The sequence below is a fragment of the Leptodactylus fuscus genome, chromosome 2 (genome assembly GCF_031893055.1).
Source record: "Leptodactylus fuscus isolate aLepFus1 chromosome 2, aLepFus1.hap2, whole genome shotgun sequence".
Classification (NCBI taxonomy): Eukaryota; Metazoa; Chordata; class Amphibia; order Anura; family Leptodactylidae; genus Leptodactylus; species Leptodactylus fuscus.
Genome location: NC_134266.1, coordinates 92,884,898 through 92,904,228, shown reverse-complemented (window position 1 = coordinate 92,904,228; position 19,331 = coordinate 92,884,898). Strand labels below are relative to the sequence as shown.

The following is a 19,331-nucleotide window of genomic DNA, read 5'->3' as shown; positions in this document are numbered from 1 at the left end:
AACAAGGAGACGAAGAAGTAGCAGGTGAGGCAGCCTATAAATGCTTTGTATTTGGCAGCGTTCATCAGCTCTCATCTAAGTAGTGGCGCCCACCATCAGGACCATAGGAACAACATTTCTCACTGAATATTAGGACATTTTATCTCCATTTCTTCTCCTGATGTGCCCCTTATTGATAAACATGTTAAGAAAATTAAAATATGACCACTGTGAAGGGACAGACCCACAAATGGGCTTATATGATAATAGACTAATATATATCATTCTATAACAGACTGGTTCACATGTGCCTTCCCCTAAAAGGAATACCAAACTCATTAAAAAGCGGTTAGCTACGAAACCACACGGACCCCATAGATTATAATGGGGATCCGTGTGTTTTCCACATGAATCATGTGGAGAGAAAAACTACTGCTTGCTTGCGGAACCCACATGGACCCCTTATAGTCTAAAGCAGGGGTCCTCAAACTGCGGCCCGAGGGCCACATGCGGCCCGCCAAGCACTTCTGTCTGGCCCCGCGGACAACGCCGGCAGGCGTGCATTTATAATGAAGCTCCTGGGGAGCTCGGGCCAGGCCATGGAGCGCACTTCACTTTACCTATTGGAGGGCACCGCTCCCGATGTCTGTGCGACCTGCTCTGCCTCCGGCCCACTGTTTAAAAAGTTTGAGGACCCCTGGTCTAAAGGGTCCGTGTTGTTTCATAGCTAACCGCTTTTTAATGCGTTTGGTATTCCGTTCGGGAGAGTCCCCGAGCCGACTCTCCGAACGGAATACCGAATGCAGATGTGAACTGGGCATAAGGCTCTAGCAGATAAAGTAATGAGAATTTAGTACATATAATGCTCATATCTGGTGAAAGGGTCGCTCCACTCACATTAAGCTACTCAAACTCCCTGTGGGAAGGTTATATACTTGAGTGCAGGTGCAGTTCAGTATATGTAGTGTAGACTGGGAGATTTGCATTACTGATAGAGGGATCTTTGCAGTCTGCCCAAAGTCATACCAGTGAACCTATCTGGTAGGAATTGAGATCTAGAATTGTATTAACACACTTCCCCGACTAGTAAAAGACCGTGCTGCACTATAGTATTAATAAATGTGGGTTTCGACTATCTTAATATAGTAAAAGTTATTTTATTTGTACCTTGTCCACACCTATCAGTGATTTCTATGTGTGGTTAGTGGATTTAGAATCCTTTGGTGATCTATAGCACCATGTCTAGCAGTAAATCTCTCATGAAGAGGTACACTACCTCAAACAACTGTAGCTCTTCATAGATCTGTGTGTGTAAGCAGGATGGGGCTATGGATTCTATGTAAACACACTGATAAAGACCTAAAAAAGCAACCTAATAAACGGAAAAGGAAACAGATTTCCTTAGTAAGATAGATTATAAAGTTTCTATTGTTCACATGCACTATGAGTTGTTTATAACTGGAGGTACGCTTTAAAGGTGCAGCTTCATTTTAACACTTTCACGCACCTTAACATTATAAGTAGCTCTTGGGAAAGTAAGCCTTAATGCACCATGACGTACTATTATGTTATGGCAATGCGGATGACGTTGGGAGCATGCCAGTAACACCCGTGGCAGGAGCTGAGCTCCGATCGCAGGTATTGAGCCCTTAAATGTCGCAATCAATCATGACCACAGCATCTAAAGGGGCTGCCCTAGCAAACCGTTACCTTATCGAACCTTATTTGTTTTTGGAGCTTAGATTTAGACGGATTGGTTTTTGGACGGCATGTCACAATGCAGAGCACCTGAAATACCATCAAAGGGGAATCCCTTGATACGTGACTCCATTTTGGAAGCTACACCACTCAAGAACTTTATCCTGGTGTGGAGTTAACAGTTTAATCCCCAAGTGTTGCTTTAATTTATTTTTCAGAAATGAAGGTGCTGCAGATGGTGAAAAATGAAAATGGTATTTTTTCCAGAAAGGTGTGTTGTGCCCTGGATAACTGCTTAAGGCTCAGTTCACAGGTAAAATACGCGTGGCTTTTTTTTTGGCACCAGAAAAAAAACGCTTCCTAATTAGGAAGCTTTTTTTGGGCCTTGCTGTGCTTTTTGTGGCGTTTTTTTTTTTGTAAAAACCGCTTTAAAAAAAATGCCAGGCTGTTTTCCCCTACCGTAAAGTGAATGGGCTGAAAAAAAGTGTTGCGTTTTTTTCCGCGCTTTTTTTGCATTTTTCGTCTCCCATTCATTTCTATTGCTTTCTTCCTTTCTGAAGAAAGGTCATTTCGCTTCTTTTTTTCTGGTAACAGAAAAAAAAATTAGTAGCCTACATAGACCACTATTGTAGACCAAAAAAAAAATTATTATTTTTTTCTTTGCTTGACTCGAGTATAAGCCGAGGGGGGCTTTTTCAGCCAGCACAAAAACGGTGCTGAAATATTCAGCTTATACTAGTGTGTGTGTATATATATATATATATATATATATATATATATATATATATATATATATTTTTTTTTTTTATTTTTTTTTTAACACATACACACACTCTAATAAACGTAAACATATTAAAATTTTATTTTCTAGTTCTCCCCATTTACAGGGGCTACACTTATATAGTTTAACAAAAAAATTGATATATAGTTTTTATATTCAGCATGGCTTATTTTATAGACCCCTAGTCCATGTGTAAATTAAACAGTAGTTTAGAAGAATAGAGGCTGTAAACACTTTTGTCATCTGTAGCTAGGCTCACAGCTGAGAGAGAGCAGACCTCTATCCTCAGAAGGTGGTGAAGGAAGGGGCTGACAGGGGAGCAACTTCTGTTAGCACAATGTCAATCAAAAGGCTCTTTCACTTCATTATGGTCACCTTATGCTGAGGGGGTTCACACCTGCAGTCAGGTTTCCATTTGGTGAAGAGGGGTACGCTTAGGGACCCCCCGAACGGAAAGCTAAATCACTTAAAAAAAAAAAAAAAAAAGTGGAAACCAGCAGACCCCATAATGGGGTCCACCAGGTTTCCGCCCAAAAAGGGAGAAAAATCTAGATAAAGAAAATCGCTTCTTGCAGCGCTTTTCTCTCTGTATTTTTCAAGAGGTATAGGGAACGGAATCCCCCAGCTGAGAGCAGGCGCAGGTGTGAACCCAGCTTTAAAGAGTTAAGTTCTGTTGCTCAAAGTAATGATAAAGGTCCTAAAAGGTTCCCTTATCAAAGTGGAACTTTGATAATCACTTATCACTTCCACTAGAGTTCCACTTTGATAAGGGAAGCTTTTAACATGGAAAAGCCTACTAACACTTCTACAGTAACAAAAACATACACTAGACATGGGAAGAACTCCAAGGTTACACAAACCTAATCCAAATATGGTAGTCCTCAACAGACAGGGAACTCTCCTTAGAAAATGCATATCAGCCCCAAAAAGTACTACACAAACAACACAACGTACAACACACATTTATAAATGTATTGTAGAAAAAAAAAAAATTAAGATTTTTGTCAAAACCATTATACAAATACGTTGGACAAGACAATGTACAATGTATAAATAAGTAGGTACCATGCAGGGTTCCTCTGTCCGCTTGAGAAGTCGGACATCTTCTCTTGCGGACAGGAAAGGACGGGCACGGAGTGCAAAAGAACGCACCCGATGCCCATTAAAGTGAATGACAGGTGTCACGGACACATCTAGTGTCCGCTCCTAGTGTCCGTGACAGATTTTGAGCGGACACTAGGAGCGGACACTACATGTCGGACACCGACGGTAGTGTGAACGCTCCCTTACAGAGGCAAAGAAACAGACCACCGTACATATGTATGTTGCGATTATATATTACAGTGTATAAATAAATAAAAAAAAGTGTAAGAAATGATCAACAGAATGATGCATGTTTACCATTTAATGCTTATATTAAACCCTCTATGAACTGTGAACCTATCCACTGAACAGTGAAACATAATATTACTAATTTTGTCGATACGCATATCAGGATCACACCATTCTTTACCTCATAAGCATAAAACATATACTCCCTGAGGAACCACAATGAGCCACATACAGATATTCAAAAGATTGACAGTAACCATATCCATAAGAAAGCAGATACCTCTGGATTAAACAGCACGTCAGTCTACAAAACTGAATGCACTTGTCGCTCAGGAATGGTGGAGTCTAGGGTAAAAATGTAAACTATGCTGGAATCAGTGAACTGGCACCTACTATCAAACGCTAAGAACTTGAACTGGTGGAGGTAGAGAAAGGTCCCCTTTAGGCTAAGGCCCCTTGTAGCGAAGTGCAGCTAAAAAAAACGCAGCAGAAACATGTCTTTTTTTTTTTCTGCACCATTTTTCATTGCATGTTCACTCAGTTTTTCTCACCAAACTTTCTGCCGTTATTATACCTGTGTGCGAAACACAGATGTTTCCAAAGGTATAGTTGACTGCGATTTTCAAAAATGCAGTTGTTTTTAAGAATGGAGCTTTTCTGCTGCGTACTTTTTTCTGCAGTGTGCAGATAGGATTAGCCAGAAACCAATTCACTTTGCATGAACTGTAAAATACAGTAACGATGCAGCCAAAACTTTGTATTTTCGCAACGTGGGGCCCCGGCCTTAAGGTGTTTTTTTTGTTTTTTTTGGCATGGTCTTTAAGATGTCAATATCTCTCAATTGTAAGAAAAAACATGTTGTTGTATCACAGGCGTAAGGTCAATATTCAACTGTGGGGAAAAAAACCGGATTCAAAATGAACAACTCAAATCAGATTGTTTCTACTTACAGAAAGTGTCAGATATTATAGGTGTATTTCCAGGTCACTCCCTTGTATACTGGTTGCACTTATCACAGAACAACTGCTGGCACGGTAGCAAAGCCAATTTGCCTTTACAATCTGGTGACTCCCTGTCACCATGCAACAGTGAGAGGTGACATGAGATCTGCGGCCCCTTTATACAGCTGACTGATGGGAGTGCAGAGTCTGAACCTCCACCAATCTATTACTAATAGTCTATCAGGAATACCACCTGAAGGGTATGCCCACATGGATTGGATTGATTACTTATTTTTCCATCCTAACTGAAGGCAAAGTATCACAAAAGCAGCAAAGGTGGAAGGTGAAAGGAGTTTACCATCACAAACTACTGATATGCTGCTGTAAAAGGTGCAATTTTGATGCAAAAAATAAAAGACAGATGCAGCATTCAAGCATTATTTATCTATCCCTCCTGTCTGGTAGTCTAAAGTGTATGATCAAAAAACAAGACTCCTCAGATTTGTATAGGGATCATAATCCACAAGTTGTATAACATTAAGAAGAATCAGACATGATCACAAAATTTATATATATATATATATATATATATATATATATATATATATATATATATATATATATATATATATATATATATATATTATATATATACACATACCGTACACACACACACATATATATATATATATATATACACATACACACACTAAGATCAATCCTATATATAAAAATATAGCAATATTTATTCATAGAAAAATTACATCAAGAATAAATAGAATAATTCTGTGTGAAAGACCGCAGCAGACCAACGATGTAGACGAACCACACAGATAATAAGAATACATGAGATTCGTGTAGAGGGAAGCTCAGCTAAATATCTGTAACCGTTTGACATACAGAGCTTACAAATCGGGTTTTATGATTAACATATCTGGGCCCCTTAAATAATCATGTAATAAATATCCCAAACATATAGTAATGGCTAAATGTACATATCATGCACCATCAACTGAATGACTGATCACACAAAAGTGGACCAAAAAACTACCGTAGGTGCTCTTCAGGGCCACAAGTGTGTGTGTGTGTGTGTGTGTGTTACTTTCTTTCCACAGACTGAGAAACAGTGAGTAAGAAATAAAATTCATGGTATGCAATATTTTGTTTTGCATATTTATTTCCATAGACAGCCTAGAGTGACCCTGTTCTTTATTTGAATAAAGCCCTGAGCATCAGTAACCCATGGCAACTGAAGGATCACACACTACATACCCCTAGAAGAGATCTAAAAACCTACTGATATGTCCCTTCCCTACCAGCTATACCAGGGCTTTAATGGAATGTATTTTTCTACCCATTTATGACAGCTGGTATCACCGCAGCCTTTGGTAGTTTTGTAAGAGTGCAGCTTTTTTGTGCATCTTTGTAAGAAACAAGTAAAAGTAATATGGAATTCACTTCAGATTTGCCAATCCACATTTATTATAAAGGGTGAAATCCATGTCATCATGGGTATTCCATGCAGACCATGTCTGAAGTTCTCCATAGCTGCGAGTCTCATCCCCTGCTCTGAGGACATATCTCTATGGGTCATAGTAAACCAATCTGTGTCCAGACAGGTGTTTTACCCTTCCCTGCCCATTGGAGGAAGTCCCGATACAGCAACCTAAGATGCCACACACTGCGAGACTAAAATCTGCAGTGGAGGATTATTTACATGCCAATGTGTGACACCTCAGACAGGCCAGAGCAAATGTAGGTTAGGAATTAAGAAATTTTTTTTAAAGCCTGCATCCCCTGACTAAAGTCTTAACTAGACCGTTGGCCAATGCAGCAGATCTGACTGCCAACTCAGTCGAGGCGTCAGCTAAGAAGCCCAAGGACCAGCAGTGAAGGGGGCAGAAACCTAGTAGCCGCTGAATCCCAGGCTCATTTCAGGAACCCCTCACTGTGGCACGGCAAGGAGTAGTAACGACATTCTGTTTCTGGAAACTTAAACCTGATAACTAGAAAATGTACCTGGGGTGGTCACATGAGCACCCCAGGGATATGGGTATATATACATTTTTGATAAATTATGCTATATAAAAAGTAGGTGGGGGGGGGGGGGGAGGGTGTTTAGATTAGTGTAGGGATTTAATTTTATTGGGATCTGGTACATCCCCAGTATGTACCTACTGAATCCATAGTAACACACGGTTGTCATTTCCCCTTTTTTACTTCCACCCCCACATTCATGCTCAACCAGTGAGGGGTGTCATTTGTCGCTAACTATCTTTGTCCTTGTTATGGAGCCACAGGCGGAGTCTATCCATTTAGATTTGGATATGGTTGGTATCAAGGTGGGAGACTCACAGCATAAAGTAGGTCTATATGCTGATATATATACATATATATATATATATATACATATATATATACACATGCTGATATTTCCCTCTCTTGTCCCCTTTCTTCACTACAGGCGACTATCACCAATTTTTAGACCTTCAGCAAGGTGGTGCTCGCTCTGGTTCTTGGATGCAGATGGGTTCTGGACAGCATGGTGGTGGTACTGGGCCAGGTCATACTAGCTATAAGGTCTATGATATCCCACCAGGGCTGTGCAAAGTAACTAATCCAGACTGTACACTTGGTATACACCCTAGTGAAACTGCTCACATTAAGAGACAACTATCCCATCAATTACAGAGAAAGGTCCGCAGCACTTGTGTTGGTTTAAAATTTAATTTTTAATCCATTGATTAAAAAAATCCAAAAACATACAAAGTGCAAAGTAAGAAAAAACATACATAGTAACGGTGAGCCAATTTCGAATTGTTTTCTTTTTGTGATTTAAGAGACAACTGTCTCCCATAATTCTGCAGTGCGGTACCGTGCATAGATTATAGAGGATCACATTAATTTATGTTTCTGGGTTGGAACCAGACTTCTTATCCTTTTTCCTGGCCTTCCTAATGTTTTATTCAGTATATGAAAAAAATACTTGAGTACTTTGCATGACCTTTTTAATTATACATGAGCTGTATTTTTTCTCTTTCTTTTCAAGTTTGCACTGTTTGCTTCTGCTTCGTGGCTAATGTTACTTCCCCACACTTAGTGCATATGGAGTGTTCCCAGACTCATGACATCTCACTTCACTTAGATTGTATCATAGCGGAACACACAAGCACGTACAGTGCTTTGTGAAATTACTATTGCGTCACATATACTCAAGGCTCGTTCACATCTGAGTTGCCCGTTGTGCAGGTTTCCGTTTCCTGCATAAAACAGAGCAGGAGACGGAAACCTGCAGGAGTCTTTCTCACCCATTCATTTGAATGGGTGAGAAAGCTGTCCAGCCGTGAGCAGCGGTGAGCGTTTTGCGCTCTCCGCCGCGAAACCGGGTTTTATAATCTGGACACAGAGTCGGACATGCAGTACTCTGTGTCCGGATTAAAAAATCTGGTTTCACGGCGGAGAGCGTCTTTCTGGCATGCAGAAGACGGAAAGCACAGAATGGAAGGCTGAACGCAGGTGTGAGCCTAGCGTCAGTATGTATCACAGTGTCATTTTATGTATATTGTTTGCATTTTTCTACTCTACAAACCTAAATAATTTCAATTAAAAATAAATAAAATAAATGAAAATACTCCTCAAAGAAGATAAGAAGTAGTTTAAAAGTGTGTTCACTCAGAGTTTTTCGCAAGCTGAAAAAAATCTGCTTCAGGAAACATTTTTGCTGTTTTTTTTTTCTTTTTTTTTTTAAACCATGATGCAATTTTTGTTACTTTTTGTCGTGTTTTTTTTTTTTAGCACACTGTATGGACCAGGAAACTTCCTTCTATTTAAAAAAAAAAAAACACCTAAAAAAAGTAATGATTTTTCCACCTTCTATTGATATCAATGGGTTTTTCAAGGCAGAATCTGCCTGAAGATAGGTCATGTCACTTTTTTTTTTTTTCCAATTAACTCACAACCAAAGACTGCTCTGCTGTGCAACTACTGCTGTTTTTTTTTTTTTTTTTTTTCTCTCTCTCTCATGGAAACCAGTCTGGGAGAATTCACACAAAGTTTATTGCATTCTTTTCAATGAAAAACATGACCCATCTTCAGGCAGATTCCACCTTGAAAAAGCCATTAAAATCAATGGGAGGTGTAAAAAGCACAACTTTTTTTACACCATTTTTAATGCAGTTTTTGCAAAAAATGATCAAAAACAACTTTTTTTTTTTTTTTTTTTTTTTTTTTTTTAAGAGAAGTTTCTAGGTCCATACAGTGTGCTGTAGTGGAAAACCACAAAATATATATGGAACGCAACATATGTAAATAAAAAAAGAAAAAAGTTTCAAAATAGGTTTCCTAATTTCTGAAGCAGTTTTTTAGCCTGCAAAGAAACACTGTGTGAACATACCCTTAGGCCAGGGCCCCACAGGTTGGAAAAGCCATGGGAAAAATCACGGCGTTTTACAGTAACTGCAACGTGGATGGGAGTCTTGCAAATCCCATGCTCATCTTGCGGTAAAAACCGCAGTGCGGACACACTGGATTTTCAAAACTGGTGTGGTTTTGGAAATCGCAGGATGTCAATTATATCTATGAAAGCGCCAGTGGCTTCCCCATAGATATTATTGTAACAGAAAGTCTGTTGAGGAAAACTCAGCAAACTTTCTGTTTAAAGCTCTGCGGGAAGAACCACAATGTGCTGCCGACCTTGGTTTTTCCTGCAGCGCTTCAGCTTTTTCTGCAGCTCTAGCGCTGCGGATCATCCCATGGGGCCTTAGCCTAACTTAGCTTATCAAACATAAAAACACAACTAATTGGTTATAATAAATACTACGTTATCAACAGAACCAAAAACTTCCTTTTCTAAGATCATGGAAAATCTTTCTACCACCAGTAACCAAAAGTGATGGAAGAGTCATTATATGAAGGACCCAGAAAATGGTTACACATTATACACAAGGTGACCGCTGACTGCACAGTTGTAGTTATAAGCAGTCACTGTGCAGACAGCCTAGAGCATTCTGCCCCACCATACATCCTGGAGACTATAAGCAGCACATAACATTAGTATTCTCAAAGCAAAATGTAAGTAACTTATCTATGCGAGCATGTTTAAACCATTTATGCCGGAGGTTGAAATTTTTGAGTTGCGCGCTATGAGGCTGCCATTCCAATAATGAAACTCTAGGCATAAACCGGTTAGTTTGAGAACTGAACAAATTGTACAAATGAGTAACAGGTTTACTATGTGATGACATTCTGTACTGAGTGCGCACCTGCATGTCCATCAAACTATTGAGCATATACTGTATGTGCACCTATATATACAAGAAAGCCTGCAGTCACACCTGTGACCCTGAAACCGTTCAGGGACTCCATCCCAGTTTCTGCTTAAAAATATGTTGTAAAAAAAAGTCCTGCAAGCAGTACTTTTCTCTATGCCAATTTTGGGCGGACCCCATTATAATCTATGGGGTTCATGGGTTACCGCTTTTTAAGCAGATACTGTTTCTGTGTTTTGGGTCCCCTTGAAGAACAGAAATGTGAACACTAGTGTGAACCTAGGATAAGGCACATGACTAAGTGATTATGTATCCAAATCAGAGTTGCGTAGCAAATGTTCTATTAGGAATCACAAAGGAGACTAATAAATGCAGGGAGGAGGAAGGAAAATATCAGGACAAAGATGTATTTTTCTTTCATACAGCTCAGATATTGGTATTGTTTTATGAAATGAACACAAGTTTAGGTACACTTTAAACACACAGTGAGTGAAGAGCAAACACCATTCTTGTCCAAGTGTAGAAAATGCTCAACATGTGGAAACTGCTTGCAGTAAATTGATGTGCCTCTAGTTTGCTTTGTGACTGAAGGAAGCCGAATTAAACTGTGCTGCAAGCATCGCCCATTTCACAGTTACCCCATCTCCTGTGCTTCATTTCAACTAGCCATCAAGGGCACCCCAAAACACCACCACGTAGGAGACACACAGCAGCAAAGGATCCTCCCTCATCACTGTGCCACCATAGAGTCTGTAAGAAGATGCGGAGCTAAAGCCATAGTGTCCAGTGAGGCACTGAGCAGCTATGTGCGCCATTTCCACGATGCTAGCCTGAGTAGCCTCTGAGGTGCTGTACTATACACTTTATAAGAATGTCGCACCTTCATTTCTAGCCAGAACCCTGTAACTTCCTCCCAAACACTAAATACACAAGCATATAAAATGTGTCCAATAAGAAACAGTCAAAAAACATACTGCTTAACAGTTTCATGTCACACTAGCATGGTGTGATTTTTTTTTTTTTTTTTTAATTCAAAAGGTCAAAAAAAAAACCCCACAAAACATCAGTAACATTGTGGTGTACCTCTGTGAACATGTAAGTAGGTGTAACATGATAAATATCTGCTTTCTATCAGTAACTGATTACATGAGTTTACTTTGTACATACCATGCCTAAAAGTGACTGCAAACATTATCAAAGGATATAATACTAATCAATAAGAAATGCTGCCAAACCTGCTCTTACGTCACTGCACTACCAGTGAAATATACTCACTAGCTCAAAGCTCAGAAGAATTCAGAAAGGTGTGTGGAAATCACTAAGCGAAGTTATAGCCCATTTCCCTCATAAAAATCCATCCTAGTGAGTAACTGTAGCAGCACACGCCAATAGTTTTGATTACTGTTTTGGAGCACTGGAGTCTACAAGAGGCAAGTACAAAGTATGTGATGGACGAACCTTAAAAAAATTACCTTGCTAGAATTGCCCAGTGGTTTCATTCAGGCATAAACACATCCAAAACGGAACTGTTGCTGTTACTCTTTGGGATCTCTTGAGCAGTCACGTGACGTTGTGACATATAGAGGAACCTGTCACAGTGCTTCATGTCCTCCAAATCACAGGCCCCAGAGGTCCCTAACGTCATTCAGGAGGCCCAAAGAGGATGGGGGACCTGCGCCGGAGCCCAAGGGAGGAGAGTGACACTTACGTCCAAGAGATTCCCACTCTGAAAACTTTTTGGCTGTTGTGGAAATGCGAACTCTCTGTCTAAAGCACTGCAGGAAGAACCGCGATGCGTTGCTGCCACGGCTTTTACCACATCGTTTGGTTTTTTTTGCTGCGGGGGCCTTAGCCTTAAAGGGAGCCTGTCACCAGGTTTATGGCTCCAATGAATCTTATGCTTGTTGCAGTAAACTCACTGCATGTCCTGTTCTGCTTTCCGATCAGACACCCATTGAAGTCTATGGGTGTGTGAAAAATAGGACAGCACATGAACAACATTTCTGTTTTTCACAGGTTAGTTGCTAAAAGAAACTAAAAAAAACTGGTATAAATGAAGTTACCACTGTGCCCCAGTGTCTTGTTTGTGGCCTGATTTTGTGTCTTCAGTAGGCACAATAGAAGGTAGTCTCAGACTCCCCCTTCCCCCTCTCTCGCAGACTTCCAAACAACAAGGATTCAATTACACACTCACAGAACCTGAAATTCTCATCCACTAAATGGAAAAGCAGGTGACACAATGTACAATTATTAACATGGCCTCGCATACATATAAGCACTTACGGAACTCAGTAACTTCTGGTAGTGTAACTCCAGACCAAAATACGACAACAATGTGCAGGAGAACAAGAAAATGGGCTTAAAAACGCCAGATTTTCAATCCCCAGAATTCTCTATATGTTGTAAATGTACAGACTAAGCACAAAAAGGTCACATGAGGATAGGTGACTACTAGTTCCATGTTACAGAATTCATGTACAGCCTAGACAGGTTGTTTACACGGCTTTCTGCTGTTGAGTGAAAAGGTATGTTTTGTTTCTGGCAGTTTTTTTTTCTTCCCTCTGGCACTTCGGCTGTACTTGTTAAAAACCATGATAAGTAATGTCAGCCATTGATCAGGGTGGGGCTGACAGCTTTCACAATAATACCTGGTGTAGGCAGATATCAAGTCATACATCAATACATAAAGCTAGGCTACAAATGAATATACGTCTATATATTAAACACATAAAGCTAGGCCACAAAGGAATAAACACTTATCACTTCCCTTTATATTAAGAAACCAAGACCAGAAGCCCTTATAGAGAGACATAAACTACCATTGACCAAAACCAAAAATACTTGTCTGCTACTCCCCCACCCCATAAAATGTTACACATATACAACACAGTACAGTTCAAAGCAGAATATGCAAAAAAAAAAACACATGTAGTGGTATAGTATAATAGCATACAATACAAGAAACTACCATACAATACACAATAATAAGAGTACTGTATTGTACAAGAACATTGCTATACAATACCCCACAATTACGTATCTTACAACAGCATTTTCTATAACACACTATAAGGTGTAACTTGAAGCTCCTTGGACCACGATGTAAAGTTTGTAATGTAGCCCCTAAGGCCCGGTTGACATCTGCATTCGGGCCATTCCTTCCGCCTATCCGCATGAAGTATGTAGAGAAAAAAAGTCCTGCAAGCAGAACTTTTCTTTCCGCATTTCTCATGCAGAAACCACACGGACACCATTATAGTCTGGGTTTCCTTAGGGTTAGTTCACACGGGGGCAGAGAGGCTGATTTTGACAGCGGATTTCGCTTCAAAATCAGCCCCTTTACAATAGTGGTCTATGTAGACTGCTAGTTTTTTTTTTCCTGCTAGCAGAAAAAAAGAAGCGACATGACCTTTCTTCAGATGTTTTCCGCCTGAAGAAAGCAATAGAAGTGAATGGGAGGCGAAAAACTTTTTTTTGCAAAAAAAAAAAGCGACCGAAACAGCGAAGCTTTTTTTTTTTTTTCGGCCCATTCACTTTACAGGAGGAGAAAACAGCCTGGCTTTTTTTTTTTTTAAAGCTGTTTTTACAAAAATAAGCTCCAAAAAAGCCCCTAAAAGCACGGCAAAGTCCAAAAACAGCTTCCTAAATTAGGAAGCTTTTTTTTCAGGACCAAAATAAGCCACACGTAATTTACGTGTGAACTAGCCCTTAGGTAACAGCTTTTTTTAGGCGGATAAGTTTCCATTCGGGGGGTGTCCCCAAGCGCAATTCACGAACGCAGACGTAAACCAAGCCTCAGTACTACGTGCCATTTAGAATAGTGGTATACTTTATGTGGCTGGGGTAGCCTTGGGCCTCTTAGGTTCCAGTGCCCGCTTGCAAGCCCCTATAGAATGCCCCTCCTCATACTATATAGTATGTATGCTATGCAAGACAGTTTAGTTCAACAGCCTACAATATAGTATTATACAATAGCAATATACCATACAAGTACACGACAATTTGGTTGTACAAATAGTATACAATAACACAATACAGTAAAACATAACGTACCATGTAACAGAACAAGATAGTACAGTTCAATAATATAAACCATATTGTAACACCATACTATAAAACCCCACAATAACATACATCACACTAACAATATCATACTATTCAACAACATATAATGTGGCATGATACAAAAGCATACAATACATCCCAATACAATGCTACATAATACCATATAACAGTAAACAATGTAACACTACAATATAGCATATGTGATACACAGTATAATACTATAACATACTACGGGACAGTGTCATACAACAGCACATACTACATTACCATGTCACCGCAGTACAATAGCTCTGTGCCATACAAGGCTACATGTTAGTAATACAAGTAGTAACCCGAGTCCCCGCTCACCTCAGCATCCACACAGTCAATGAACGAAACTTCAGGGTTACACCACAGGTAGAAACAAGCGGTGAACTAGCTGACGCTACGACCACTCCCCACACACACGCCCTGGGGATCGGCTTGTGACCAATGACTAAGCGCGACCCAAATCTCACGCTGAGTAAGAGGTCTTGTGCTACACAAAAATGGCTTCCGGAGCCGCTCGCTGCCTGTAGTCTTGCTTTCGTTTTGAGCCTTAGCAGCTGCAGCTGTCCCTCCCCTCCCTCCCCCAAGCTGGCTCGGGTGCTCAGGCAGTGCTATTGTGTTAGTTAGAATAGACATTGTGTTGCTCCCTCGTGTTTGTGTGTTCTTCAATAAAGCTTCGGGCACTGTGTTTACTCCCCCCCCTCCTCCACATGTCAGATAGCTAGTTGTTGAATGCATGCATGCTGTGGGGCTAGGAAGTACTGGTATGGGGTAGGACGAGGCAGAGCACTCAGGAGACTTCTTCTGGGTCTTTGCTTCGCCCTGCCCCATTAGGTATGGGAAAAGTATTTCTATTTATTTATTTGTGCAAGTATTGTAAGCTGTGTATCAAATGCACTGCGACGCAGTACTTTGTAAATACTTTTGCTTGACGACTGATTGTGAATAAACGCATTTTCAATCAAAAAGCTGTTTGGAGTGTGACTGTCGGATGTCAGTTTCCCCGTAGTACTCTTCACTCCTTCTAGGTAGGATTCCTGGCGAGCTGCCTCACACAATAACCCCCAGGCTGCAGCGCGCTCCTTGACACCATCTTGAAAATACTGGAAGTATACACATTGCTTGTCACACTGTCTAATGAAGTCCAAGACTGTTCTAGTGGTCTTTACAGGCTTTTCTATGAGTTTTACAGTTAGTCAAGAAGGAGTTGTTTTTTGTTTGTTTTTTAAATTTCCCAAAAATAGAGTGTTTTTTTTATGCAACCTTCCTGCTGGAAAGTCTATTGATGCTGTTAACCTTAGGCTAGGTTTATACTACTACCGCCAGATGTCCATTCGTCTTGTCCTCTGATGAACCACTAAATTAGCAGACACCAATGGAGCCCAAGGGACCCCCTTGGTAGGTTGGTAAATATTATTTCCAGATTATTCTGTATGTGGTACAGTGAGTGTACTGTACACTGCCCCACTCTTGTAGGGCTGCGGCCAAGGGCCCCAATCGCCCCCTGACTAGTTTTAGCGTGGTGCTTATTTATGATGTGGGCACACCTTCTTATTAAATGTTGTGCACATGTTATGCCTGCTTCACATCTGCGTTCGGTATTCCGTTCGGGGAGTTTTCATTGGGACCCCCCCAAACAGGATACCGAATGCATTGACAAGCGTGAGCAATGAAGGCACACAGACCCCATAGACCAGGGGTAGGGAACCTTGGGCTCTCCAGCTGCTGTGAAACTACAACTCCCAGCATGCTCCATTCACTTCCATGGGAGTTCACAGAACAGCAGAGCCAGTATGCATGCTGGGAGTTGTAGTTTTGCAACAGCTGGAGAGACGTACGTTCCCTACCCCTGCCATAGACTATAATGGGGTCTGTGTGTTTTCCCCCTGGTGTCCACAAGAGTCATGCAGAGAGGAAAGTAGTTCATGAAGTACTTTCCTCTCCGCATGTTCCGTGTGGACACTGCATGTTAAACACACGGACCCCATTATAGCCTATGGGGTCCATGTGCTTTCATAAGCTCTCCACTTGTCAATGCGTTCGGTATTCCATTCGGGAGGTCTCCATACAGACTCTCTGAACAGAATACCAAACGCAGATGTGAGCTAGGCTTTAGTTAATTTAGATGCTCTTCTAAGGTCATGTGCCCTTTGCCCCTTTTTTGTTCATTTGCCCCTTTTTTAATGCTTTTTAATCTGATAGGCTATTTTACGCTACCCATGTAGTTAAGTGCATTTGTGCCTTTTTTTTCCCCTCTTTAAAAAGATGCAAGTCATAAATACATCATGAAAAAAATCTCCATTTAGTCCACGCCCCTTTTCTTGCCACAAATGCTTCATTATTGAAGTGTAGGGCAGAAAACCAAAAAACCTTTTCAGACCCCAGAGTATAATAATCGGAGGCCCGGGGGAAGAAAAACATAAAAAATACTGTTTCTTACCTGTCCCCAGCTCCTACGCTGTCTTCTCCACTGGCGTCCTTCTGAAATGAAGTTAGACGTCACATGACCTGGGACGCAGGCCGGGTTCATGGGACGTCAGAAAGGACGTCAGGACGAAGGCCTGGCAGGATCATGGAGAGGTAAGTAACAGTGTTTTTTATGTTTATTTCCTCTCCCGATCCGCCGATCATTATACTCAGAGTATAATGATCGTATATGTGGGGCCCGCGGTGTCACTTACCGATCCTGGTCCAGCCAGGATCGGCAAGTGAATGGGGCCCGTTACGGCCTATTAAAAAAAGAACAAAAAACGCAGCGGTAGCAGCTGTCACCGGGCCCCCTAATGGCCCGGGCCCTGTGGCAGCCGCCTCCGCTGCCTCTATGGTAGTTACGCCCCTGGTTTCCTGCACAAAACATTCATTTATTCATTTTAATGGGTTTGAAAGATGTGCGGCGGTGAGCGTTTTATGCTCTCCGCCGCGAAACCGTTTTTTTAAAAATCGGACACAGAGTCGGACATGCAGTGCTCTGTGTCCGGTTTAAAAAAAACAGTTTCGCAGCGGAGAGCATAAAACGGTCATGGCCGGACCCGGTCTCAGGTGTCTTTTGAGTGTCTCCACTACTCACATGCCTTTTTCAATCCTCCTCTTCAGTGTAGAGAGTAGCACTGTCTTCTTGTCCTGCAGGAATGTTCTTACCAGACCCCTGGCATGTGAGAGGTTCTTGTGGAACATACACTTAGGGCAATTTATCTATTGGTGGGTTTGAATTCTCCTATGGGAAAATCTCTAAAAATGACAGCTCCTGTCCTCCATAGAACCTTGGTTACCAAAGAGTATACGAGGGAATTTACGTACTTTCTGATTTATGATTTGTTATTAAAATATTCCATATCCTGGGTATGGGAAGTTTGCTGTTACGTCACTGGGATTTTCTGACATCACATGCTCTACTTACAAGTTTTATGAGCTCCGTTCCAGTGTATTGTGTAACTGACTGTATGACTAGATGGAAACTTGAAAGTTATATTTCAGATGACCAGGTTGCTGACTCATTATCAAAAAAAAAAAGGAAATAATGTGCAGTAATGTATTATATTCTGTGTAGATAAAATTCAGACACTCAAAAGAAATACTAAGGCCCCAGAAAAAAAAGATGAAAACATTTCATAAATGCAATGTAATTGTGAAAAAGGCACATGAAGGCTTATACTAGAGTCAGCATTTTATTTATTTATTTATTTTTATTTATTTTTTTGGGGGGGGGCAGCGCGCTCCTCCCATGAGGCGACCTGAAGCGACTGGCTTAGCACCGAGCGGTGGATTGGGGAGGCCACTGAATCAGCACTGCTCCAGCAGCCTCCCCTCACGCTCAGGCAGAGAGCAGGTCCTCTCACTGCCTGTGAACGCCGCTAAGCCCCGCCCCATTTGCTTCGCCCCGCCCCCTCCTCCGGGGGGGGGGGGGCGGCTTTCTGTAGTTCGCCTCGGGCGGCGAAAGGGGCAGGTTCACCCCTGGGGGTGCTATGACCAGCCGCAATATCAATGTATAGACTTTCCCACAAAATAGCGGGAAAAAAGAAGCTTTAAAAAAAAAAATAAAAGTTCTAAATCCATCCTTTCCCTAGAATACATATAAAAGTAGAAAATGACTGTGAAACACATTCACATTAGGTATCCCTGTGTCTGAAAGTGCCCGGTCTACTGAATATAGGGTATCTGCAGTGCTCCTGTTCCGTTGGGAACGGGTTAATAGGAGCACTACAGATAGCCTGGTTGAATATAGGCTGAATTCCAAGTGGGGGGAAAAACCCCAGTCCTCAAGCTCAGGGAAGGGGCAGACAGACACCCAAAACACCCCCTCCCCTTCCCCAGCAACTACTGCACCCAAAAACTCCGACCATTTTAATTTTTGAAATTTTCCAGTAGCTGCTGCATTTCCCCCCTAGGCTTATATCCGAGTCAATAAGTTTTCCCAGTTTTTTGTGGTAAAATTTGGGGCCTCAGCTTCTATTCGGGTCGGCTTATACTCGAGTATATAAAATTTATTTGTAAAAAATATCTATAAAATCACCACAAAATGTTTCAGCATTCACCTTTTTCAGTTCGTATCATATACAAGTAAACAATGGAACACATATACATTTTAAGGGGTTGTCCAGGAAATATTGTTGAAAACCACCCCTTTAACAATAATGTCTGGGGCAATTCTTTGAGCCAAAGCCAGGAGTGGAATGAGCAGGAGATAGAAGTCTAAACGCTTTCTTTATATTTCCCATTCCATTTGGAGTCATTATTGGCTTTGGCTCAAAAAACCGTAGCAAAATCTGCTAAAATAAAGCAGCATTTTCACAATGTGAAGCCTCAGCCTAAAGCACATTTTAATTAACTTTTAAACTTAAACAAAATTTCTGTATTTTTCAATGCTTTCGATCCCTGTTCAAGATTTTAATAGACCTATAGAATATAATGCGGGTGTGAATGGTTCTGAAAATACACAAAAACATATCATGTCTCTATTTTATTGAACCCACAATCCATGAAAAAAAGTAAATGAATCCATGTGCTTCTAGGAAAATATGTCCATTGAAAACAAACATCTGAATAAGGTCTTAGAATGACAATTGCATTGAAAGTACAGCTACTGTACTAATGAAAGGGTGTGGTGACCTACAGATTTTGTTTCTGCAGACCTTAAGAATTCATCACAGGCTCCCAATGACAGGCTTTACTTTTATGGCACATGAAAAACCTTTTACCAGTAAACAGACTGGATAATCTGGATGAATTGAGATGGATACTTTG

The 19,331-nt window shown here is 40.9% G+C and overlaps 1 protein-coding gene across 1 annotated transcript in view; it reads right to left on the bottom strand.

Moving 5' to 3' along the window:
• The window catches only part of LOC142194809 (membrane cofactor protein-like), a 57,896-nt gene extending 43,374 nt beyond the window's left edge, over positions 1-14,522 (bottom strand). Inside the window, exon 1 of the mRNA XM_075264179.1 lies at positions 14,412-14,522. The gene's annotated coding sequence lies outside the window, so the exon portion shown is untranslated. The remainder of the gene's footprint in view (positions 1-14,411) is intronic.
• Positions 14,523-19,331: the final 4,809 nt, after the last annotated feature.